This window comes from Lygodium microphyllum, chromosome 7, assembly GCF_053477565.2.
Source record: "Lygodium microphyllum isolate KBCC chromosome 7, Lygodium_microphyllum_v1.1.10, whole genome shotgun sequence".
Lineage (NCBI taxonomy): Eukaryota > Viridiplantae > Streptophyta > Polypodiopsida > Schizaeales > Lygodiaceae > Lygodium > Lygodium microphyllum.
The window spans coordinates 67324488-67350202 of record NC_141141.1 but is presented as its reverse complement, the minus strand read 5'-3'; positions in this window follow the sequence as shown (position 1 = coordinate 67350202).

Genomic DNA, 25715 nt, shown 5'->3' with positions numbered 1-25715 from the left:
AACAACAGTTTACCCCACATAGGCCACAGTCACTACACCTAGGGGTTCTCAAGTTAGGTGCATCCACCAATGGTGGTTGTGGTCGGCCAGCTCCGTCCCTAACCCTCTAGCCTCATTTTGATTCCCCACTTCACGCTTAGGGCGCATCAAGGGTAGGACATACCTAGGGAGGTGACACTCACATATGGTTAGACCTGTCACCCTAAGCTACACACATCACACCTCCCTTATGCACAAACTGACCCCCTCAAGTAAGGAACGATATCCAAGCTTGTTGCATGTGGTTCGATCCAACTCCTAGTTCCACTAGCATAAGCACAATGCACCACATGACAAAGCAGGTACACCCCCACGTAGTGCACCTTCTTTTCTTTTCAGGTACAAATAAAGGCTCCAATCCCCCAACTTTGGAGGCCCCATCATCCATGCAATGCGCTCCCGGCCTCCACCACCTTAATTGGTTGATCTAATTCTTCCCGAGACCAATTTCCTCAAGACCTCATTATCATCAACTCACACAATTGCCCTTTTAAATCATCGAACCTTCATCAACTCAAAATCGCAAGTGTCCTGGAACTAGCACCCGCCATCTAGGAGAGGGGTCATCTTATGCGACATATCACAATGTAGATGAAACAAGGCAGAGGTAGACCGAGGTAGCCCCAATCAAAAAGTGCATGACACTGCCTTAGCCCAAAAGCTCTGTGGTAGGCCTGCATTGGCTAAGCATATTGCGTACACACTCCTAGATGGTTCTATTCATCCACTCAGCCATGCAGGCCTACCACAGAGCTTTTGGGCTGAGGCAGTGTCATGTACTTTTTGATTGGGGCTGCCTCGGTTTACCTCTGCCTTGTTTCATCTACATGGTGATATGTCGCATAAGATGACCCCTCTCCTAGATGGTTCTATTCATCCGCTCAGTCAAACCATTCTCGGGTGGGGTATAGGGGGCGGTCAACTGACGTTTAAAACCCCTCTCCTCACATAGCTACTCAAAGGCACGTGACACATATTCTCCCCCATTTTCATTCTTAAGGCATTTCAACCTATGCTCAGTCTGGTTCTCAACCAATGCAAACCATCACTGAAACATAGCCAAGGCATTCGACTTAATCTTAATGGGGTAAGCCCTGACTTTATACGAAAAATTGTCAATGAACATCACAAAATACTTTGCACCACCCATAGACTAACATGGCATGGGCCCATAGACATCCGAATTGTATCAATGCCAGGGGCTCACTCATGCGTGTCCTACCAGACTTCTTGTGTGTATTCCTAGTCTATCTACCATAAAGACAATGCTCACATGAATCAAAACATGCATAGTCAAGGGGCGGTAAGTACTGCAAACCAGAAAGCATTTTCATTCCCTTCAAGGACATATGGCCCAAATGGGCATGCCAAAGAGATATATGTGGGATGTAACTGAATGACAAAACATGGCCAACACAGATCCATCAACTACAAGAGGATAGAGGCTGCCAGCCTTGGCACCTCTAGCAAGCACAAGTCTGTCCCACGGGTGATCTTCCAAGCAAAATCCCCAAATGAAACATAAAATCCCTCATCATCAAGGTGGCTTGCAAACATAAGACTACATGTAGCACACGTACATGACATACATCCTGTAACAGAAAAGTACTGCAGCTCATTTGGAATGGTGCAAGAGAAGGCAAGCTCAGAAAGAAAGGGAGCTCCAACTACTTTGGTGAGTTCCTTTCAAGGATGAGGGAGATTCTATTAGGGATGAAAGATACTCTCTCAAGGATGACAGAAAGCACCAAAGATTCTAGCAAGGTGCTAAAAAAGGATGGAGGTAAGCACCAGATATTCTAGCAAGGCTCTCTCAAGGATGAGGGAGAACCTCCGAATGCTCTTGCAAGGAAAGCGCGAGGTGCAATGTAATTTATTTTATAAGGCATGCATGTTTCCTCCTATGCAAATGGTGAACTCTACACGGACATAGGTGAAGGGATAAGGCAACTTGATGGGAATGGGGAAAAGCCATGTTAACATTGCATCGTAGCAACCGCGGAGGGCAAGAAGACGAATCTGCCCAACACCATTGTGAATTTCAAAGAGATCTGTCCACTGCCATTCTCCAAGTAGGGATCCGTCTAACATGATATTCAATTTCAAAGGATAAATTCACTCAAGGCCAGCATCAAAGGGAGACCCACCCTAACTACATCTTCAATTTCAAGGGCTAGTCCACCCAATACCATCCCTCGCAAGGGCTAGTATACAAACTCAAAAAAGCCTTTTGGCTACACCCACATCACCTTTCAACTATTACACATCAGTGTCATGGTGTGGGGGCTTTCACTCAACCGCCAAGACCCACGGACCGCTTATTGTTTCAAGCGTTCCAAGCCGAGCACTAATGGCTACCTCTCACATAGCCGACGCGCCATCCATATCTACGGGTGTAGTGAGCTTACCTTGATGCCGTTCGAGTTACCTCCTCTCCCACGCACTTCGGTAGCTCCACGATCCAAGTGCAAGCTTCAAGCAAGCTCCATCCTCAAGCTCCAAGCTCCAAGCTCCATTGCCGCGAGCAAGAGAAGAGAAGAGAAGAGAAGAGAAGAAGAGAGGAGAAGATGGAGAGCTTCTCCTCCTCGGTCCCTCACCCTCACACACTCACTCCCTCACACTTCCACACTCCCTCTCTCAAGCACAAGCTCAAGCAAGCAAGAACAAGAAGAAGAAGAAGAGGAGAGCTACTTTTGGCCACACACAAGAATGAGCTTCTCATTCACTTTTCAACTTTATATACAAAACCCTAAATCCCTTTTGGGCGGTCATCCCCTTTTTACATGGCCAGCCGTAGCCTTGACCCTTTTTCCCATTATCCTTCTATCTTCCTAGCTTTCTTTCCACCGCCCATTTACATTTACAAATTGCATGGGTGAGAGCCCGGCGCTCTTTTACAAGATTTCAGGGTGCGCCTTTTTATTTTAAAATGCGCATTTCCCCTTTTGCCTTTGCCTTGGACTTTTAAGGTTGCCCTTGCGCTTTTGGCCTTTTCTCCTTTTCTTTCTTCAGTCGGGCTACCTTTTTTCCGCCTTTGCCTTGCGTCTTTTCCACTTCCTTTTGCTTTGTTCGTGTTGGGGTTAACACATGGGATTGGCACTACGCTAGGAGGGGTGTAATTTTAACCTCAACACAAGAAGAAAGTGGAAAAAAGTGGAAAAGCACAAAGTCAGGACCTAAAAGAGGTGGCCTAGGAGGAAACAGAAGAGATAGGAGGGAGAAAGACTAAAAGAGGTGGTCTAGGAGAAAATCGGCCTCAACGGAAGAGGCAAGGGAGAAAGACTAAAAGCACAAGGACTGCCTTAAAAATCAAGTCAAAGGCAAATGCACTTTTTTAAATGCAAGGCACCCCTAAACTTTTTGTAAAAGAGCATTAGTCTCCCTCCTTTGCAAGTTGTAAAGGTAGATTGGTGATAGAAAGGAAACTAGGAAGATAGGAGGACAATGGGAAAGAGGGCCTAGGCCACGACTGCGGCCATGTAAAAAAGGAGACGAGGGGATGACTACCCAAAAGGGATTTATGGTTTTGTATATAAAGTTGAAAAGTGAATGAAGAGCTCATTCTTTGGTGTGTGGCAAAAGTGGACTCATCTTCTTCTCTCCTTCTCTTTTCTTTGCTTGTTTGTGAGTGCTTTAGGGAGGGAGTGTGAGTGAGTGAGGGAGTGAGTGTGTGAGGGTGAGGGATCTTGGAGGCGAAGCTCTCCATCATCTCTTCTTCTCTTCTTATCTTATCTTCTCTTCTCTTCACTCGTCTCGCTTGTGGCTATGGAGGATGGAGCTTGGAGGAGGAGGCTTGAGGATGCTTAAGCTTGCATCATGAAACGTGGAGCTATCGGAGCTTGGAGGAGAAGGCTTGAGGATGATTGAGCTTGCATCATGAATTGTGGAGCTATCGAAGTGCTTGAGAGAGGAGGTAACTCATTTGGGCATCAAGGTAAGCTCGCTACACCACGGATTGAAGGCACATCGACTAGGTGAGAGATAGCCATAGGTGCTCGCTTGAAACACTTGAAGGAATAAGCGGTCCATGGGTCTTGGCAATTGAGCGTGAGCTTGCCTCTACACAAAGTATACCACTTTTGCAGAAAGTCAGAGTCAGAATCGGCTAGCTTTGTTAGCTGTCCTAGTTCTTGGCATGTTGTAGGGATTTGCCCTTGCAATATAATGTGATCAGCCATTGTGTGCAAGCTTGCTCTTGAGAGATCTCATTATTAATCAATTCCTTGGCTATCTTGGGAATCTTAATTGAACATGAATCATAGTTATCCCAAGTGCATGACAATGAGCGTACTTCCCTTGCTAATGTCTCATCAAGGAGGCCTAATTCTAGCCATTCATAGTTCTTGAATAGTTTGGTGAATGTGGCATCCAAACACGTGATGTAGGTGACTAAGTTGTCCCAAGTATTCGTGGCTAGGTCCATGGCCATCATAAGGATAGACTGATGTCTATAGGAGGGTCTAAGGCCTACGGGAGGTTGGGGTTTGGTTGAGCTAGATGGCTCGACTACTGATGCTTGCCTCATGTGGGTAGTTCAATGGGGTATTTGTTGACCGCTTGTACGATAGCTTGATCCTGGGGCTTGGTTGACATGTTGTTCCTCGCTTGTGGAGCAGTTGGGACACTGAAAGTGTTAGGTTGAGTTGGCTAGGCCTAGGGTTGGATGATAGGGCTTTGGACACCCACCGTGGCTTGACCATTTTTCTACTTTGGTAGTGCCAGGCCTAGGACGTGATACTCTGTGGTCATGGATTTGTGCGGGTTGGCTTCTAGATTGCTATGGTTGTTGTTTGAGCACCCATTTGAGCTCTTGCTCAGTGATCTTTGGTGTGTCTCCCTTAGGCTACAACCAACTTGTCTTTGGAGGATGGGTCAAGTTATGAACCCCCTCCTTAGGCCTTGCATTAGGTTTCTCCACCAGTGAGATCATAGGCTTTCATGGAGTCAAGCTGTCCTTCCTGAAAGTTGTCGCTATTTGGACATTGCCAATGGCAAGGTGAATGCATTGCAAGTCATAGTCGACATTGCAGTGTACTTTTTTCTTGAACGTGTATCCTAGTAGTGATTCCTTACCAGTGGCCTTGGTGTTAGGCATCACATAGAAGATCATAGGTAGGCTTTCAGTCTCAATAGAGACCGCTATTTTGCACTTTCCTAGAAGTGAGTAGGATTTTCCTCAAAATGGATTGAGTTTAGTGTTGGTTGGCTGCAGTTGGGTCTGACCAATGAGGGTCCAATGATCATGCATAAGAATATTACAGTCAACCCCCCTCGTCAATGAGTGCATCAAAGACATGCGTCTTCTGGGCAATCATTGATATGCATAGGTAGGCAGGTGCCACCACTTCCTCACCCTCTTTCTCAATCTTAGTGATGGTGGCTACTGTCACATTTGCATGGGGTTCTAGCATTGGAGACGCTTGTGGTAGGTGCACTGGTGTTGGTTGATTACTAGAGTTCATGGCTATCATGTAAAGTGGTACGGATGGCACAATGGCCGAACTCAAAAGGACGGCTTCCGCCTTGGAAAATTGAAAAAAAGGTGAGTGATTCCACACTTAGTGCATTTGAGATTGGCATTTTCTCAATTTCTTGCTCCCTCTTGAGGCAGCATGAGGAGATGTGTCCTTGGGTGACCACAAGTCCAATAAGAAATCGGTTCTTGGGTTTTCCCTCCTAAGCCTCTACCTCTCCATCTTCCTAGCACCATCACCGGCACTAGTTGATAGTCCATGGCGACTAGATTGCCCTCTTCGTCATATGAGACGTAAGGGTTCACATAGGACTCCTCATCATTAGGCTCCTCCACATAGTGGACTAGAGCATCGCTTTGCTGAATGGGTTATGTAGGGTCAGGCAGCCTAGGTATGCCTCTAGGATTGATCTCTATCCTGGGGATGGGTGGCTTTGTATCATTAGGTGCTGGGAGGGCCAATGGGGCTCCTCTCTTGAAGAAATTTGAGAGTCTACTCCCTGGGTAAGGCTGGTTGTACGACTGTGAATATGGGAGTCTTCGTGATAGTCTTTGTAATGCATGGCGTTGTGGCCAAACCTACCGCAGTTGGTGCAAGGTCAGAATCTTGGGTCCTGACACTCAGCTGGAAGGTGGTTTCCACTACAATGCACACATTGGACATGTGACCGCATAGGCCTTCTCATCATCTCATGTAGCCTGGCCAACTTTAGCTTCACGTTTGCCAACTTGTGGCTCTGATCGACATTCTTTCCTTTGTCTTGGCTGCCTTGGCTAGATCCGTCACTAGCGATCAAAGTTCTACTAGAGGTTCTAGGAGTAGTGATGTCTTGGATTGTGGGTCTTCAGCTCCTCTCTTTAAGCAGATCATCCACTCGTATGGCTTCTTCAAAGACCCTAGCTAGCATGTCCCTTTACGGGGTTGAGTTGCTCACCAAGGCCTTGTAAAGCTCTTCACTTTGGATTCCACTTATGAACACAGTGGGTGGAGACTGCTCGTTCGCTATGTCTCTTTGAGGACTGGGATTCACTTGAAAAGAATTCACACATAGGTGACGTAGTCTTGGATATTCTCCTTGTCCTTTTGCTTGACATTCATCAATCTAACTATGAGGTTGTTAGAGTATCCTACCTTAGAGAACCTCTTGATGAAGAGACTCTTAAGGGCATTGAAATCATTGCATTCAGCATTGTCCAAACTGGTGTATCACATCCGTGCTTTGTTGCCTATGCATAGGCTGAAATCTTGCGAGTGTTGGGCAAGATTTATGTGAGGCCATTAGCCTTGCAGACCTACTCAAACTACTCTACAGAACTATATGGGTCATTGCTTGGCTGGTACTTGTCTAGTTGTTTCGTGACCATAGGGATCCTCGACTGGCTCTTGGAGCCTTAGGTAACTCCTAATCCTGCCAACAACAATGTTGCTAGTGCTATCGCGCTTCGCTTCGCCGATGTGTTGTCTATTAGCTGCTTCATGAGAAGCTCATTTAGAGTCAAGTCTGCCTCTAGCACTCTCTCGCTTTTTGCATTTGGTCCTATTTGGTTTCTATTTGCTAGGGCTAGTGTGCATTGGACTTCTCATATTTCTATGTCCTATTGCAATCTCCTAGCCTGTTGTTGTTGGTGGTATTTTGCTATGCCGCCTTGTAGGACTTTCTGCATCAGATTTTTTTCTCTTCAAGGTCCGCTATGATGTCTTCTGATGGTCTGCCATGGTGGTCTACCCAAGTTTGTGTGTCATATGCATTGACTATTCGTTGGATTTCGACCGGGAAGTCTCCTAGGTCGAGCTCCTCATTTTCGCGATTTACACTAGATTCTTCCATATCTGCGGTTTTCCTGCTCCACCAAGTTGTCAATGAGGTTGATCAAGTCGGGCAGCATTGTGCTCACAATGGTATTGCTCCTTTGATGCATCTGGCCTTTCATGTTATGTCTGTCACTTAACTCTATCAATCGGGGTTACTAGATCTGCTATCTAGGTATGAGAGTCACCTCCTATTGGTGGGTTTGTTTTGTTAATTAGGTATGAGTGCATTCATTTTTATTGATAGCCAATCCTCAATTTTAGTTCACTCAGTGCATGCATGTTGCTCTTTTTCATGCACTGTGTGCAATTAGGCTTTCAGCTTTTCCAAGTGCTCTTTAAGTGTCAAAAACAATGTGGGTGCAAACACAAGTCAATAAGTGCAGCTTCCACACTCCAGTCTAAGTTCTTGGCCGAATAGGGCTTTAGGCTCAGTCACTGGCCTCTTTCTCTCGTCTCTAGGGTTTGTGCTACATTTTTCATCTTGATCATAGTCAAATGGGGATGTGGGGTCTGTCTCATGGCTCTATTAGGGACTAAAAGTTGATGTGACTATTAGAGGTTGCATCTAGTCATCCAGGTGTGATTTCTAGGGTCAATTTTGTTTGTAAGGCTTTCGGAACCTTCCTCGATTGTGAGAGGTGTTCTGTCTCACTTGGGATATGCTAGATTTGTCAATCTCTCCTATCAAGATTTTGGTCTGATTTGACAATGTCCGATTTTGTAGCATTCGATTGTCAACTGTCCGATTTTAGAGTATTCGATTCTAGCATGTTCGAGTGCCATGTGTCTCATTCTAACAAGGTTCAATTTTCTTCTATCCAAGTGGCTAATGGTTGAGTGTCTGAGTCCAATTCTAGTGAGTTCGATCAATGGGATGAATGTCCGATCGGACAGGCGATGGATAATCCGATTTTTAGGATCGGACAAATAACATTCGATCAGACAAGTCAAGTTAGTCTAAATTACCAAATTCCAAGATCAAATGTTCGAGTCTTCGATTCTGGGAATCGGAACCCTATGGACTATGTCCGATTCTGTTGGCACGCAAACAATGACAACAAAAATTTGAATCATGGCCACGATTTTGGCCACACCCTTAAGCAAGGAGCTCTAGAATGCAAGAAGGCATACACAAGGAGGGTTCTATATACCTGGTATGCACGGAAAACTCCTATGGTAGCCAATTGATTTGCCCTAAGCTCCAAGTCTCTCTCTCTCTCTACCACAAAAACTAAAAATGAGACTTCCATTCCCCTTCTTTGGGTCTTAAGCCCTTGTCCTAATGTCCAAGTTCTATCTTGTTAGTGCTCAAGCCTTGTCAATGGAGTGCAAGCCCAGTTTTTCCTTGATTTTTCCCTATTTCGACTTGTTTTACAACAAAAACCCTAAAACTTTTTGCTTTGATTTCTTGCTCCTATCCTACTCTAAATGCAACAAGAATCAAAACACAAATACTGAAATGAATCCTCCTACTTGTCTACTCATCAAAAACCCAAAATACTTACTTGTTTTGAAGCTTAAAAGCCCAAATCTCCTACCTATCTCAAGCATCACTTCGGGGATGCAACCCTACTTCAATGCTTGATTTGAGGTGCGCAAGTACTCAAGCTTGAATCCATTGGTCAAGGAAATGAAACGAAAATGTAGTGGGAACTCACGCTCGATTGCTAATACCCACGGATCACTTGTTTGTTCAAGTGTTTCAAGTGAGCACAAATGGCTATCTCTCACCTAATTGACGCGCCTTTGATCCTACAAGGATATAGTGAGCTTACCTTGATGTCCAAACAAGTAGCCTTGCCCCTCAAGTAACTTGGTAGCTCCACGATTTGAGATGCAAACTCAAGCAACCTCAAGCCTCCACCTTCAAGATCCATTATCCATAGCCACGTGTGAGACAAGAGAAGAGAAGAGAAGAGAAGAAGAGAGTAGATGATGGAGAGATTCTTCTCCTTGATCCCTCCCCCTCACACACTCACTCCCTCACACTCTCACACTCCCTCTCTCAAGCACACACAATCAAGCAAGAAGGAGAGAAGAATGGAAGAAGAAGAGATCACTTTTTCTGCATACCAAAGAATGAGCTTCTCATTCACTTTTTGAGTTTAGATACAAAATCCTAAATCCCTTGGATACCCATCCCCTTTTTCACATGACTCGGCATCTTAACAAGTTCCTCTTTGTCCATTCCCTTCTAGTTGCCTTATCCCTTCACCCACATCCGTTTAGACCTTACAACTTGCACAGGAGGGAGCCTGGCACTCTTATAAAATGAATTACATTGTGCCTCGCACTTTTCTTACAAGAGTCCTTGAAGGTTATCCTTCATCCTTGAGAGAGCCTTGCTAGAATATTCAATGCTTTCCCACGTTCTTTTTGAGAACCTTGCTAGAATATTTGGTGCTCTCCTTCGTCCTTGAGAGCACCTTGCTAGAATCTTTAGTTCTTTCCTTCATCCTTGTGAGCAACTTGCTAGAATATTTAGTGGCCTTCCATGTTTTTTCTGAGCATGCCTTCTCCTCCACTTTTCCTGCCTGGGCAGAATGAGCTTCTTCATTCACTTTTTACTTGGGCTTCCTTGGTATTTCTCTGCTTCCTCTTGGCTACATGATTCTTGTCCATGACATGCCTTGTAACATTGTAATAGCCAACATGCACTTGAAGTGGGACAGAGGAGAGCAAAGGCACCCAAGGTTCAACAATCACATAATAAAACAATGAGAATGGAAAACCCAATTGTATAACTCTGACACCTATCCCTATAATAGGGATTAATATGTGAAATATTATATATGAATCAAGAGCCCTAATAGGACTGTACTATGGGACTAACCTCCTTCATTGAATTTCTGAGAGCTCAAATAAAGAAGAGTTGGGAAAATCAAGGCTGTAGATTTTTGGAAATGTAGTACTTACACAATAACTAATTTTTGGTTCTATTTCCAATTGAGGAGATGATGCTCAATGACCTTGGTGTATTGGAGAGTGGATGGTTAATAATTCTTCTTTATCTCTATTTTGATGGACCCCTAAATCTAACCCACACTGTATTAAATCAACAAAAATGCATGTCTAGGTCAACTAGACCAACCTACATCAAAATCTATATTCTTTCTTAAGATTGTTGGTTTCTTCATTAGACAAATCAGTGGGAGATAATCCTATGAGCCTAGTTAATCCCCATTGGTATCCACAAGTTCTCGTGGAAATGGATATCAATGAGAGACTACTTAAGTCTTTGCTAATATCCAATTTCGAGTGTAAGATACTCAAAAATAGCCTTTGACCTACAAGAGTTTGTATAGCATGTGCATTACATATCTCAAGGCTGGCCATTTCAATAAAGATTGGTCATAACTTAGAGCTAAAGAAAATTCCTCCAAGTGACATAACAAAACTAAACACAAATAGTTTTTAGATTGTGTCTCATAAAGGGAACACCAAGAGGAATGCCATAAATAGTTAAAATGTACAAATAAAGAACAATAGTAAGTTTCCTCTTTTACTTATGGGCATCCCAGACAAGCAAGTAGAGCTAAACTCATTGAGGAGAACAATAATCTTAAACCCTCATTAGTATCATCTAGCTTAGAAGATGATAAAATAATGGGAGATGACTCTTAGAAAATGAGTAGCAAGTATAATAAAGACCAAGAACTACATGAGCTGTATAAGGACATTTTATTGGATAACATAGATGAGGGTGATCAAAATAGGACTCGTCATTCCTTGTAAGAGCCCCTACCTACTCTCGATCCTAAAATAAACAAAGAATGGAGCTCTAACTCTACTTCAAAAAGAAGATACCCTAAAATAGATAAGAGTGAAAACAATCCATTTGGTAGAAACAAGGAAACCTAAAAGAAATAGAAAGCTACTCTATTATAATTGATAGATTTCTCTAACATAGAACTAATCCTATGTGGGTGCTATATAACATTCCCATATCTCGCTTCTTTCATTTCCTCATCCTCTCTCTCTCTCTTCTCTCAGGGTTCTTTTCATTGAATTGCTTAAGCCACACACACGCGTGCGCGCGCGCGCACACACACACACACATTCATTGGCTGCTCCTACCTATCTCATCCTCTCATTTGGCATTGAAGCTATCTTTAATGTGAAGTACTTTTCATGGTACTCTCTCTTCCAACATTTGCTTAGTCTTGAGTCTTCTAAAATGACTTTTGATAGCTTATGTTTGCTTGCCTAGATGGTTTGATTGCTTCATGTTTAGAATTCCACTAGCCATGGTACATCTCCTCCTTGGAGAGGGTATCATGGGTAGGCTTGAAGATGTGATGTTGTGAAGGGGAGTTGAAAGGGGGAAGGGGAAAAGTTAGGGAAGAGAGGGATCTCAAAAAATGAAAAAAAAGGAGGAGAGACTATCAAGAATCGTGTGGTGGGGGGACTTGCTTGAGCTTTGCGCCAAACACACACCATATGCACAAGAGGAAGGTCACTCAAGAACATAAGAAGAGAGATGGAGGCCAAAACCTTTTTTTAAAAATTGGTTTCTTCTTCTTAGTTTTCACACATTACAATGTACACAAAGTATATATATGATACAACATAAAGTAAAGTGGCCTACTAAGTCAAATGGTGCATAACTAATTATACTAATTGACTGATGCTATAACTATGCTAACTGTAGATAAATGTAACAAACTAAATATAATAAGTGATAAGTCAATGACCATGTGAGGAGCATAATGACCACCAATGTGCTAACTATAGACGTGCAAACCCATCTAGCCAAGTGGTTCATCATCAATGTCTTCACATGTTGAGTTTGCCATCTCAATACTCCCCCTCTTGCTCAACTCTGTCTTTGCAACTCCAAGTAAGCTTTGAAATTTTTGAAATTTCTCTATATCCAATGCCTTTGTGAAAATGTTAGCTATCTAATCCTGTGTATTGACATATATGAAATCAATCTCTCCTACAAGTACCTTCTCTCTCACAAAGTGTTAATGCACCTTGATGCATTTTATCCTAGCATGTATATATTAAAAGATAATCATATCTAAATATACCATAGAACTTGAATATTACTAATTTTTACCAAGAGACAAGTATTTTATTCAACTTTAGCATTATCTTTAATATGTTTTTTTTTAATTTTAGTCTTAGTCATAAGTAAATGTTTTGTAAAATTCCTTATAAGCTCTAACTCTCTAGTTATAGACTATCTCGATTTACAAGAAGATATAAGTTGTTTTTATTCAAAGTAGGCCTTCAATATGATTCTCACTCTAATTTTTGACGATTATAGTATGTCTTTAATGTTGTTATCTTTTGATTTGATAAACATTGAATCTAATAGATTTTTCTTAGAAGTACTTTGGAAAATTCTTCAACTTTCTAATTTTGTTGTGAATTCACGCTTTCTAGTAAAGATAGACTCCAATCAAGGTAAGCTAGGTAAGTCTTTTACTCTTTTTTTCTAGAATTCTTAGTTAAAATTTTACTTACTACTAAACTAGAATAACAATTTTATTTGTTATTGTCGATGCTTTGAGTATGAGACCTAGCATTCATAATATTTCTATCTTATCTTTTAACTCTCTTACTCCCATGAAAGACATCCATGACACTAACACTAGTTTTTAATCTTATTAGAATCAATTGTTTGCTAATAATTAGACTCTGATTGATTCATTGTTCTATACTAGATACTCGATTCAGTTGAAGACATGCAATAGATGACTGCACGTGCCCTTAATGGTTACCCTACACTGCTAGCTCCACATTGAGCAACTTATAGCAATTGTGGATAATTGCTATCCCACCCCGGGAGTATGATGATAGGAGGCATATTCCACGGTGGATTCCATGAGGTTTTTTTGTGGATTTTGTAAAACTAGAGACATATTCCATGGTGGATTCCTTGAGGTTTTTCTGTGGATTCAGTAAAACTATATGTATTTGCCAAGGCTCATACACAAGGTGGATTCCTTGTGCGAGAAGTTGACGAGGACGCTTGTCCTTTTAGGACGTCAGATTAATTTAATGTGCACATGGGTGATTCCACAACAGGTGATTCCGCAAAATACATATCAAATTAATGGACATTTATGAGTTTAGAGTGCGCACTTGAATTAAATTAAGGTCAGGACAGAGTTCCGACCTATTTAATTATTTGTAGCTGAAGATTGCTAGGTATTCACTTTTGTTGGGTTTTATCTTATTATTTTTAAACAATTGTGAATGCTTCAATTGATGTGTAAAGCAGGCAGCGGTGGCTTTGGGTAGCACTAGGCGTTAGAGTAAGTCCAAGCGTAAATTTCATAATTATGATTAGTTATCTTAAGTATAATATATAATATTATGTATTTATATGATATTTTATTATTAAAATTATTACTCTATTTGTAAGTTATAAGTTTAAACTTCTTTAGTAATAATTAGATCATTGTTCTTAGTACTATTAATTTATTTATTTTTAATATAAATTATTTTAGAATATAAGATTTAAGATATGCTTTTATTGAAATAAGCTTTCTTTATGAAATACCTTGCTATTTTTTTAATGTAGTTAAGTTTAGAAGGATTTTCTAGCTTTCTTTATAAAAGCAACAAGATCGCGCGCAAAACAAGAGAAGATGGTGAAAACTGAGTTTTTTTCGTTTTTCTCTTATCTGGAATCGGAATTCAAAGCTTCAAGAGTTGTTTTGGGAGTTTTGGCATGCTCTGGACGCAATGGTAATGTCAAAATGTCAAGATTCAAAGCACAGCATTTTCTGAAGCAATTGCAGCATGTTACAGGATACCTCTTGACTCTTAAAACTCTGTATTTCAATTGATAAACTCTGTATTTCAATTGATATTTGTACTTTCTTTGTAATTATATGCAAGATATAAATGCAAATATCCATGTAAAACTTTAATATATAATTAAGGATGGCAAACCATAGCTTTTGCCACGGGGGAGGTTGGGCCCAATCGTGTGTTTTTTTTAATCTTATCTTTCTCAAAAAATTATTTTGAAAAGCCTCCCAAAGTAGTAGGGCAATCAATACTTTTGCGAACAACTGTCCACCATAACGATGCTCTATCCACTAAATGGTTAGTGACACACTTAAGTTTGTCTTTTTCGACATACTGTTCTTCATGGAAATAATAATCAAACTAACTGATAAAAGCGAGAACAGTTTTTCTGTCACATAGCCTATTAAAAGTATGGAATTTAAAATTTCTTTTACTTATCTTGGCTTCTTTCCTGATAGATTGTGCTTCGAGTGTCGCATCAATCGTACATTGTATAACATCTTCGGATTACGGTCCTTGATCGACAGTAGATCATTGAAGAGTAATCAGTTGAGCTTGCAAAGTTTAACGTGCTCTTTGTTCCTCTTGAAGCTGCATCATAATTAGCGGTAAATCACCTTCTGCCCATAAAATCTTACATATTTTGATCGGACATTTTGCAAAATTTCAAACAACCTCACACACTCGAAATCTTGTTAGCGGGATGAGCATAGCTCAAGGTTAAGTTTACAAGGCTTGCTTCTTCTTTTTTTATATGGCTTTTTACGATCTTTCTTCTTTTTACGGGTATGAAAATTGATGAAGTCCTTCCAATGAATACTTTGTATGTGTAGATTGTGTATAACAATCTGCTTGTTGCTGGAAATTGTTTTTGTGGCTTGCTGGAGTTGTGAAATCGGTTCGAGGTTGGTTCAGTGTGAACACCCACTATGGGAAAGATTGAAAATTGGAATTTTAGCCTTAGTAAAGCTTATAAGCTTTAAGCTTTATAAAAAGCTTTATGTTTTTTTTTGGAAATTTGACAGGACGGTGGCATCAGTTTGACGACATCTACAGCTGTGAGTACATCCTCCCGCCATCGACATGGGTGGTTCTCCGTCGACAGAGAGTGGTCCTTCGCGATCCAACAGCATAGCAGGGGGTTCTTCACCACCAAGAACACGCTGGTATTGATGGTTCGTGACTATAGAGCCAGTTCATTCTAGGAGCTTTGCCTTCTCGCGAGATAGTAAGCGATTGGAAGCCCTTGATCTCAGCTTCACTTTGATACCACTGGTGCGTAAATCGGATGTTGGATACGTGTGTAGTGAGCACCGAAAGGTCCCCAAGAACAAAGAACTCTACTAAAACTCATAAAAGCAAGAAGAGAGTTTGCACAATATGAGGCAAAAAGACAAATTGGGTACAATCTCCCCTCCATGCCTTGTGTAAGCGCTTCACAAGGTATGTATTTATAAATGTATTCATCTCAAAGCTACAAAATAGCCCAATTTTATAATTAGAATGCTTTAGCTTTTGTGTTTGCTTTTGTCCAAATAAAGAATAAAGTAGTTGGGTGGCCCAAAATTCGGGTTGTGCCCAAATATAATGTCCCATAATGAAATATTTAAACCATGCATCCATGCACATACAAAATAATAAATATTTATCAAGCGCTTCAATAAATAAGCGCGCCTAAATAAATATTAGTGTCACATCTTTGATGATAAGATGTGCCTCCATAAAAAATGATAATTTAATCTAGGTAATTTGAATATACGCTATTGCCCAGTGCTTCCTAGCGCCACCGTTGCCTACTCTACACATCAACTAAAGCATTCACAATTGTTAGAAAATAATAAAATTAAACAGACAAAAGTGAATACCTAGCAGTCTTCAGCTACAAAATAAATAAATAGGTTGGAACTCTGTCCTAACCTTAATTTAATATGAGTGCACTCTAAACTCATAAAAGTCCATTAATTTAAATATGTATTTTGCAAAATCATCCGCTATGGAATCACCCACATGCACATTAAATTAATATGACTCCCGAAAAGGACATGCGTCCCCGTGAACTTCTCGCACAAGGAATCCACCTTGTGTAGAGCCCCAAAAAATAAATATATTTTTACAGAATCCACCGTGGAATTAAAAAAACTCACGGAATCCACCGTGGTCTCACAAAATCCATCGTGGAATATGCCTCCTGGCATAATTTCTTTATGGGAAGAAAGGTCAAATGATCATCCAAGCCAAAATTCTAATCCCTTCTGATTAGATAAAACTATCGAATTTTACCTGGTATTTTCCTAAGTCCACCCTCTAGCACAAAACTCCTTTGAACCAGGATTTTCCACTTACCGCACTGCAAAGACGCGTCCTCCAAAGACAAAATCTTGATCGCATCTACATTAAATTGATGTGAAAAGTTGGCAACAATGTGTCAATTGTGTACAATGTTGCTTTTTTCAATAGTAGCATTGGTTCTAGGTGTTGTCATTTCTCTCCCACTTAATTGCGAAATGTCCTCATGAGCTCAGCTACATCACGAACATCCAGCATCACGAACACAACTACCACGAGCACTGCGATGCAACCTCTAAAGAAAAATATACTCTCTCTCACTTAATTCCAAAGCGTCCTCACAAACATATCTATAAGAACTACAAAACCGCACAAAGAAAACTAGTAGACACTGAAAAGATAGGAAAATATTTACTGTTGTCATATTATAAATCTAACAAAGCAAATATTCAATTAAGTTGTGTAAAAACATGTGCATACTAACATTCCCTTACTCACTCTCCCCACGTAAGTGCATAACATAGCTTCATCCAGTGCATAGAATATACCAACTAGGAAGCTTTCTAGAGCCGCCTAAACAACAATAACCCCTCGAGGAAAGAAAATGCCATACTGTTATCCTACTAGGAATATTGCTGTTGAAATAGCCTCACTGATAAGGTCCATGCCTAACAAAGAACCCAAAAAAAGCAAGCTAACATTATGACACCAAATAGGACTCCTATGGTTTAGTTGCTAACCCTCCATGTCCTACTAGAACAACCAGTCAATGGTCCCTAATTTCCAACTGTCCAAAATTTTTGTTTATTTATTTATTTTATATAATAATAGTGGATTTTCGTCAATGCCAAAAGAGTATATACATTGATTCTCCTTTCCAAAAGGTCCCACTCCAAAGAGATACAAGGCATTGGATGCAAGGCACCCGTCAAGGAAATCCCTACAGCCTACCAGGACCTTAGAGGTGATGGTTACCTTCTTTTGGTTTTTTTTTTCTTTCACTTCTTCAACCCTATAGTCTTAGGGCTTTTTTTTTGTTTTTTGTTTTTTCGTTCTTTCTTTCTTGCCTTCTAAAGAATAAATATATAGACTCTTTTGAATTTTTATTACTTGGATTGGAATTTAAGTGGTTTTTTTTAAAGGATCAACTAGAAGGCTAAGAGTGTATCACTTAATTGAACGGTCAAACATTTTAGCTCAACAACTTCACTTAAGAAATCTCATCCATGCTACTCCTAATCAAAATTTTGTGAAGAGAACCTTGTTATTCAGCTATCCCCACATATCGCTAGAAAAGCGACAAAAGGATAGGGAAAAACTCTATTGGATTCCTAATCAGACTTCCATACAATGAAATTCACTATGCATGCACACACATCACCCCCTTTCAATCACTCCCTAGTGCTATGTCCCATCCCATGTGGGTGGACTCTTATATATACCTAAATTGTGTTTATATATTATATCTTTCGATGTATGTGTGTCTTAAAAATTAAGGTTTGTGTTTCTTCTGTAGGTAGTTAGGTTTGGAAAACTCTAAATGATTTCAATCAAGTTATATTTTGAACTTTCCCTGATTTCAAACGAATATAAAGAGACAAATTAGATATGAAACAACCTGTTATGTACATGGATATTGCAACTCAAAGATAATTGCGAAGATAATCACATAGTGATTCGCAAATTGCAACAATCATCAAACCTGCACAGAACTCAACCACTAACTACTAACCCATTAATATGTTAGATCAATAAAGAGTGAAACTCCTTTGAAGATCGGCCATCGAGTCAAACGGCCTTGTAATGAGCTCCTAGCACCACTGAATGAGTATTTCAACCGTGCATGCAACTAATTACCTAACCATGTGAAGACTTACTAAACTAAAGTGTGCTAAAACCTAAAACATAAAGGTATTAACCAAACCAAAAGTTTTTTCTTTCTTTCTTTCAAATGAATATTTGTTTTGTATGTTTTTTTTCAAATATGTAGAAGAAAGTAAAAACCCCAAAAGACTCTAAGAAAACAAAAGAGCTAAACTAAAATCTTCAAACTCCCTAATATCTTCTACTGCAAATAATACCCTTAATCCAAAATCATCCACACTATCTAAGTCAAGCCTATCAATGAAACCATGCTCATAAATAGCCTCCAACGTAGACACATCAGAAATCATAGACCGGCTATCAGGTGCATCGCTAAAAACCTCCATCACATCATGGAGCAGAGCCGCATCTACATCATCATAATAGGGCATAGGTGTTATTGGTAAACATCCTAAAGAGTAGCCCTTGGTCGCATCCATATACCAACAAATATAATCCCAACAGGGATGATTCACTCGATCATCGGGATATGGAGTAAAATGGTAAACAACAGCTTGATATCGGGAAAATTCTTATTGCTCTCTACCCACCCTAAGACTGAACAACACCATGCTCAGGAGAGAATACACTATCATAATTGTGGCACTAATAAGTGTAGCCTATAGCATCCTGCATGGCAATGGTACCATAACATCGAAAGTATGTGTGACACTACCAACACAGGAGCTAAGCATGCACGAAAAGATGTCGCTGACACTATCTACAACCAAAAGGTGGATGGTATTACAAACAAAAAATGATCACAAAAGAAGAACCATAATAGGCCTCTCCTCTTGGTGCATATAAAAACTTGTCATGCGTCTAAAAATGCGGAATACTATAAGGCCCAACATGAATAGGATAAGAGCTATCGGCATCAAGACGAGGGTAAAGCGCATCCATCCACAGAAAAGCCATACCTGCATCCCATTTAAAAAAACCCCAAAAGAGAAAATAAATCCAAATATAGATTAGTTAAGGGATCATTCTAACCACTTACCTAACTATACCTAACTAAACTAAGTCACAAAATGTTTGAGGCGGAGGTCATTAACTCTAAAAATCTCATTTTCAGCATTAATATCATGTAGATCAAGAGAACCATTATCATAAACTTTAACAACCTTAAAAGGTCCTAACCAACAAATTTTTAGCTTTCCAGGAAATTTATAATAGTGACTATCATATAATAAAACTAAATCATTTTCTTTAAACTGTCGTATTTTGATATTCTAATCATGCCAAGCTTTACGACATTTCTGCATTGCTTCTAAACTCTGTAAAGCTACCAGTCTTTCCTCATCTAACCTCACCAATTGTAAAATTCTTTGCTGCAACGATTCAGCCTCTCCTAATCGTAACAAGAGGGCAATTGTAGAGTAGGCAACTCTTGCTCAATTGAAAAAATAGCATTAGTTCCATAAACTAAATTGAAGGGTGTATTTTGCACTATCACCTTATAAGTGGTTCTATAGGCCCATAATGCCTCATATAAACGCTCATCCCAATCTCTCCAGTGAGAAGCAACTCTTTTAGTTAAAATCCCATAAATAATGTGATTGGTTACTTCAACTTGCCCGTTAGCTCGGGGATAATAAGGCGTTGATTTTCGGTGCTAAATTTTATATATTTTCATTAACGCGCTAATAACACCATTCAATAAATGGGAACCTCGGTCACTTACTAATTCCAGTTGGCACCCAAAATGGGTAATGATATTCTCATACATAAACTTAGCCACATCAATGGCTTTATCTATCTTAAGCGCTTTCGCTTCTACCCACTTTGTAATATAGTCAGTACAAACCAAGATATAACGATTAGATCTATATCTGGTAGGCGGATCAATTGGGCCCACAAAGTCAATTTTCCACTTCTCAAAAGGCGCTATTGCCAATATAGTTGTCAAAGGTGTAGCGAAACTCTTGGAAGGACGACTAGTCCTTTGACAGACATCACATTTTCGACAATAATAATAAGCATCTTTAAAGAGGGTAGGCCACCAATAACTAGCTAATAGAACTTTCATTGCAGTTAATTCACTGGCAAAATGGCCACCACATGGCTCATCATGAATGGCTTAAGAACCACAGGGACTTCATCTTCCCTTACACATCGTCGATAGATACCCTCGTGTGTAAATAATTTATAAAGGTAACCCCCTAATAATCCATAGGAGTGTGCTTGCATTAAAATTTGTCGTTTTCGTCATTTATCAGCACCATGTGGATAACAAGTGGTACTAAGAAAATTTGCAATATCAGCATACCATGGACCTTGTGTCTCCATAGTAAAAAGTGATGCATCTAGTAAATCATCCTCCACACCTTCTTCCTTATCAGATGTTAATAATCATGAAAGATGATCTGCTAGAACATGAGCTCTACCAGGACGAGTAACAATTTGAAAATCAAACTCTTGAAATAACAACATCCAACGAATTACAAGTCCTAAACGTTCTGCTTTATTAAGCAGATACTTTAATGCTTCATGATCCACATAAATGGTAAATTTATTCCCTAATAAACAATGATGAAATTTTTCCACTTCAAATACCATTGATAAGCATTCTTTCTCAATAGTAGTATAATTTATTTCCACATCACTTAAATTACGACTTGCATAATAAATTGGATGATTCACTTTATTATCATCTGCTTGGCATAAAATAGCTCCTACAACATATATCGATGCATTGGCATGAATATGGAATTCTTTCATCCAATCCGGGGTGCCAATACTGGTCCTTCAATTAACTTTTTCTTAAGAAGTTCAAATGCTTCTTGACAAGCAGCAATTCAATTAAAAGGAGGATCCTTTCATAGAAAATTTGTCAAAGGTGAGGCCACTTTTGTGAAATCAGAAATGAATCGTTGATAATAATTTAGATGCCCCAAAAATCCACGCAATTGCTTAAGGTTTGTTGGAGGTGGAAGTGCAGAAATCTTAGAAATTTTAGCCGGATCCATAGCAATGCCTTCTTTAGAAACAATATGTCCCAACAACATTCCTTTTGGCACTCCAAAAACACATATATCAGGGTTCAAGGAGATATCTACTTCGTCATTGCGTTCAAACACTTGCACCAATTGATCTGGCATTTCTTTTGTCGTCCCATAGACACAAAAATCGTCTAGACAAACAAGCCACAATCATAACTCTTTGAAATGTTGCAAGTGCATTGCATAAACCAAAAAGCATTACTTTATAAGCAAATGTACCCCATTCGGTAGTAAAAGTAGTTTTGGATTGATCTTCAAGATGAATTAGCACTTGATTGTAGCCACTAAACCCATCCATGAAAGAATATATCTCATGGCCTGCAACTTTATCAAGTACCTGATCTGTAAATGGCAAAGGAAAATGATATTTACGTGTTTTGCTATTCAGCTTTCTATAATCAACACAAATGCAAATCTTATTACTATTCTTCTTGGGTACTACCACAATAGGGAAAACACATTCACTATATGCAACAGGATAAATAAATCTCACATCTAAAAATTTAGTAATCTCACTTTTGACCAGTTCTACATATACATGATTTGTTCGTCGTTGGCATTGACATATGGGTTTTGTACATGGTTCTAGATCAATATAATGCTAACAAAGTTCAGCTTTAATACCTTTAAGGTTGGTATAAGACCAATCAAATTTCCCAACATGTGCTCGTAATAATTCCTTAAACCTTTTTCGATCTTGGGATTCCAATTGAGCCCCGATATTCAAAAATTTCTCTTTTGCCATTTCTATTTTAACTACTTTCACTTCGGGCTCTTCAAGAAACAAAGAGGCTATTTTTCGAGGGTTGATTGTAGGTACATCCTCAAATATCCCCATTGATACATTTTCAAGAAAATTCTTCCTGGCACTCAATTTTGGTTCTTCTTCCCTCGCATTCACAGAATGTACCAAGGGTACAGCCATATAAGGAACAATAGCGAGATCATTCTGAATACCCTCACTCATTTTGATCATGTGGACATCCAATAGATCTGGAAATAGCTTATCGGTATGACTTCCTTGTCCTTTACTCAAGCCATGCAAAATAGGCTTCAAATTTGTATTATACTTTGTCGTGAACATGGTATTTATAGAACCTATCTTTTGAAAAATATACTCTTGATCACATGGATATTGATAATGTAACTTACGATGATATTGACGTAAGATCTTATTGTTCTTTTCTAAACATTCTTGATCATCTGAACTCCAAGACCATTGGTTACCCCTAAGCTTAAGAATTAATGAATGAAGATCCTCATTTTCCTCACCTTGAATTCGACAACCCAGATAATGTATAACTTGTTTAAGTTTTGCAAAATCCCTAGGTGTCACAGGTTCAAACCATCTAAGTTGTGGTTCCTTTCCATCCCCATAGATAGTAAATCTATCACCCTTTCTTTGGGATGAGGTAATACAACCTCTAGCATATTTTGCATATTGATCTTAGTGGATTTATATTGGACTCGTTGATAACCAACTAGTGGTCCTTTAGAACAATGATACATCTTCTGCATAATTCCATTGAAGCACTTAAAGGGATGATACAACCAAGGAGCACTAGTAGGGTTTTTCCCTCGATTTTCTGGTTCAAAAAGACACTTACGCTTATCTTTTTCCCAAAACCGATTAGTCTTTTCATATTTGCCCCAATAGTTTTTATCTATATATAAAGCTTGTTCCATCTATAGCTCCCCACTACTAAATTTTGATCTCCGCTCCTCTAAACACAACTCTAGAAGTGAAATTTCATCTAGATATTGCCTTTCTCTAAATTGAAATTCTGCCTTTTCTTTTTGTAACTTTGTAATTTTCTTCATTGCTTCATTTACAGCAGTCACTACTGCCTTAGGTTCTACTTCCAAAGCCTCATTTAATTCTCTAGTAATCCTATCATAATTACCAAGATGTTCACTAGATGTTTGTACAAACCTATGCAAGGCCAAAACTGAGTCATCCTCATCACCGTGCCATATTGGTCTTTGTAACGAAACAATAAAAACTCTACTCTCAGGCATACCATTATTACTCTTAGTAATGTCAAATTTGTCCATATTCCCCAAAGAGGTTGTTGAGATGCCATCTACATTAAATGTCACTAACTCAGGCACCTATTCCTCTTCTAATTCATCCATAGAAGTCGCTTCTGCCTTGCTATATTTAAAAAATACATCTTCTTGATCCATGGATAATCGAGAATATGTTTCAAGCGAATCATCAAAGTATTTTGCTTTCCCTATAGAGAGAATTAAGCAATCTAGGGTTGTATCTTCAATCGTAGACAACCAATGAGTAATCTCACTATATGAATCATTGTCTGGTGAAAATATTACAGCATATTTGCCAATACCCATCTGTTCTACCTTATGAGGTTGATGTACTATATTTACCTCCACTTTTTCTACTCTTCTGGGCATTGTGTTCTAAATAACCAAGCATAAGGCCCTTCATCATCGATCCTTTCCATTTTTGAATCATAAAACTCACTGTTGGATTTCTCATCCCTTTCACTAACCATCTCGTCTCCTGATTCTTTCAAAAATCCTTTTGAAATAACTTGTATTTTAACCCGATCATTTCGAGGACCAATCACAATTGAACCTTTATACCAATCCTGAGTGCACTTTTCTTGGTATAACCAAGGTTGACCCAACAACACAGAATATGAAGAGATATTTGACAATGAGTGAACTACTAAGTAATTCACATGAAATTCTAGGCCATCAGTTACAGATTTCACATTATGAAGTAACCCCAAAGGAATCACTTTCCTTTGATCAGCCACACATAAAACGATATTGGTAGGTTCTAGATTCCTCGATCCTAATTCTTGCATCGTTTGTTCAGTCATCAAATTGAGTGCTAAGCCACCATCTAAGTGCACTTCATTAAGAAAGTGGCCATTAATAGTAGTATCTATAACTAGAGCTCCTGGATCCACAAACAAATCTACTATTTTCACGTCCTTAGTTGCTTTTCTTATGGTCACTTTAGGAACATTAATTTCAATCCTCTTCTTTTGATGCCGAACTAATTTATGATAAAGTTGCTTTCAACATGTAGGCGCTATTTCTAGCAATTGTCGAAGGTTAATGGTCAAAGATACTTGCTCTAATGTAGCCCAAAGATTATAGGTCTTGTTTACTGCTTCTGCCTACTCTTTACTTCCTTCCTTAGGAGATATCAGTATTTCGGAAAAATAAGCTACCCCTACTTGAATCTTAGGATTTGCTAAAGGCACAGGTAATAATGGATGGTCAGAGGAATGTTGTGGAGAATTTGACTCAAATAGCTCTACATTAGGATCTATATCCTTAATTTTATCCTTCGTTTATTCTTTTAATTGTAAACTTTCTTCCTCCTGACCTTGCTCCTCTCATTGTTGCTTTTGCACTCTAGTCACCACACCAATCATGGGGTCAGCCTTAAAGGTCACCCTATGGGGTATGAACTTAGACCTGACTCCATTCCCTTGCCTTGTTGTTTCTACTTCAACTAAATTTGCGGATGAGGTTGAGAGTTTTTAAAAAAAATTCTTACCCTTGTCATTAGGTTGTTTATGTTTTCTCTCAGGGAAATCCTCTTTGTGATGCCCTTCGCCGCTACATCTCCTACATAGAGGAGTATAGTCCTGATTTTTATGCGCATTTGGACAATATGTAGCTATGTGACCTTCCTGTTGGCATCGATAACAAATTACCGGTCCCCTAGGCCCTTGTGGTCCCCCTTGCCCCATTGGATTACAAAAATGACCATTATTTCTCCAAAAAATAGAAGCTCTTCCTTTGTTTCTATCACTATTGTAATTATTTTGGGGTATTGGGGGTCTACCTTGGGTTGGCAATCCTCTTAGCCTAAAGGGTTGATTAGGTGGTCCAATTGCATAAGTCGTATTATTACGGTCTATGTAATTGTAATTTGTTTGCATTAAACAAGCTTGTTGTTGCTCTTGACCTATCTTATGCCAACAATTTGTATCTAGATGCCTTGTCTAAAGGAGCAGAATGGTGGATGGTCAGGCATTAGTCTCAAAGGTTTTGGACACTCTGTAGCCACATGGCCATACCCATGACACTTACCACACCAAACATTGGATTTAGGTGGGGTTGGAGTTGAGCTACTCGAGGATTGTTGTGCACTAGAAGACTGTGTTGTTATCGAATAAATTTCTTTCAAAGGTGCTTGCACTGGACTCATAATCTCCTTGTTCAACTTTCCTAGGGATTTTGCAATAATGTCAGCTACTTTCGCTTCATCAAGAGAGGATTGAGATTGCGGCATAGAAGGCATTCCTATTTGCATCATATAGGTTGGAATAGAAGTGTATGGATTTAAAGGTACACTTGATATATTTGGATTTACCGTTATCGATGGATTTAAAGGAACGGTCACATAAGACACGTTCTTAGATATCCTACTTGAAGTGCTTGGATATTCCATCCAAGGTTCTTTGAATAAGTCCCTCCGTCA